At 49.1% G+C, this 2,052-nt stretch overlaps 1 protein-coding gene across 1 annotated transcript in view; it reads left to right on the plus strand.

Annotated features, from left to right (window-relative positions):
- LOC111646170 (cysteine-rich protein 2-like) overlaps positions 1-2,052 on the plus strand; it is a 6,801-nt gene that overhangs the window by 241 nt on the left and 4,508 nt on the right. The gene's annotated exons all lie outside the window — the stretch shown is intronic.

Raw genomic sequence — 2,052 nt, forward strand, 5'->3', positions numbered from 1 at the left:
TCCACCACTATCCTCCACCACCATCCTCCATTATCCTCCACCACTATCCTCCATTATCCTCCATTATCCTCCACCACTATCCTCCACCATTATCCTCCATTATCCTCCACCACTATCCTCCACCACCATCCTCCATTATCCTCCACCACTATCCTCCATTATCCTCCATTATCCTCCATCACTATCCTCCACCACTATCCTCCATTATCCTCCACCACTATCCTCCATTATCCTCCACCACCATCCTCCATTATCCTCCATCACTATCCTCCACCACTATCCTCCACCACAATCCTCCACCACAATCCTCCACCACAATCCTCCACCACCATCCTCCATTATCCTCCACCACTATCCTCCACTATCCTCCACCACCATCCTCCACCACCATCCTCCATCACCATCCTCCACCACCATCCTCCATCACTATCCTCCACCACTATCCTCCATCACTATCCTCCACCACTATCCTCCACCACAATCCTCCACCACAATCCTCCACCACCATCCTCCATTATCCTCCACCACTATCCTCCACTATCCTCCACCACCATCCTCCACCACCATCCTCCATCACCATCCTCCACCACCATCCTCCATTATCCTCCACCACTATCCTCCACCACTATCCTCCATTATCCTCCATCACTATCCTCCACCACTATCCTCCACTATCCTCCACTATCCTCCACCACTATCCTCCACCACTATCCTCCATTATCCTCCACCACTATCCTCCACCATTATCCTCCATTATCCTCCACCACTATCCTCCACCACCATCCTCCATTATCCTCCACCACTATCCTCCATTATCCTCCACCACTATCCTCCACCACTATCCTCCATTATCCTCCACCACTATCCTTCACCACTATCCTCCACCACTATCCTCCATTATCCTCCACCACTATCCTCCACCACTATCCTCCACCACTATCCTCCACCAATATCCTCCATTATCCTCCACCATTATCCTCCACCACCATCCTCCATTATCCTCCACCACTATCCTCCACCATTATCCTCCACCACTATCCTCCACCATTATCCTCCACCAACTATCCTCCACCACTATCCTCCACCACCATCCTCCACTATCCTCCACCATTATCCTCCACCACTTATCCTCCACCACTATCCTCCATTATCCTCCACCACTATCCTCCACCAATATCCTCCATTATCCACCACCACTATCCTTCACCCCTATCCTCCACCACCATCCTCCACCACTATCCTCCATTATCCTCCACCACTATCCTCCACCACTATCCTCCACAATCCTCCTCCATTATCCTCCACCACTTTCCTCCACCACTATCCTCCACTATGGTGGATAGTGGTGGAGGATAGTGGAAGATAGTGGTGGACCACTATCCTCCACCACTATCCTCCACTATGGTGGATAGTGGTGGAGGATAATCCTCCACCATATGGAGGATAATGGTGGACCACTATCCTCCACCACTATCTTCTGCAGGAGACAAGAGAAGCAGTTTGTATGTTTTGTTTCCACTTTAACAGGAAGTGTCTTCAGTTTCTGTGGGTTGATCTCCGGTTACTGGACGCTTGTTTTCATCATGTCACTAAGGAGTGAATGTAGTGAGCGTATATCAGTTTTTGGAGCATGTGGTGCTGTAAATAATTCATCAATTGCACGGATCGATTTTCTTTCTGCTCTTTTCCTCTTTGTTTCTCTGGAGAGCAGCAGCAGACCACGCCCCGCCGCCTCCACCGAACACGACACACACCTCAAACTCTGCAGTAAATCTGAAGCTCAGATTGTTTCTGCTGTTTTGCAGTAAAGTAAATTTAATGTGGTTGAAATGCAGAATCAAATATCGTTTAAAACAATAACAGTTGCAGAAGAACAACCAGACTCATGTCTGGACTGGGCACCGAGGTTTGAAGGTGACTTACTGCCTCATATCTCAGTGACGGGCGTCTGAACAGGAAGTGTCATGGTGTATCAGGGCCTGTGTATCTGCAGGGATATTTTGGGAGGAGGGCAAACAGATAAATGACTGTTAGTGAAATCACCCCCCACCC

This window comes from Seriola lalandi, unplaced genomic scaffold (assembly GCF_002814215.2).
Source record: "Seriola lalandi dorsalis isolate HSWRI2012SDOR001 ecotype SW California unplaced genomic scaffold, Sedor1 jcf7180002054966, whole genome shotgun sequence".
Classification (NCBI taxonomy): Eukaryota; Metazoa; Chordata; class Actinopteri; order Carangiformes; family Carangidae; genus Seriola; species Seriola lalandi.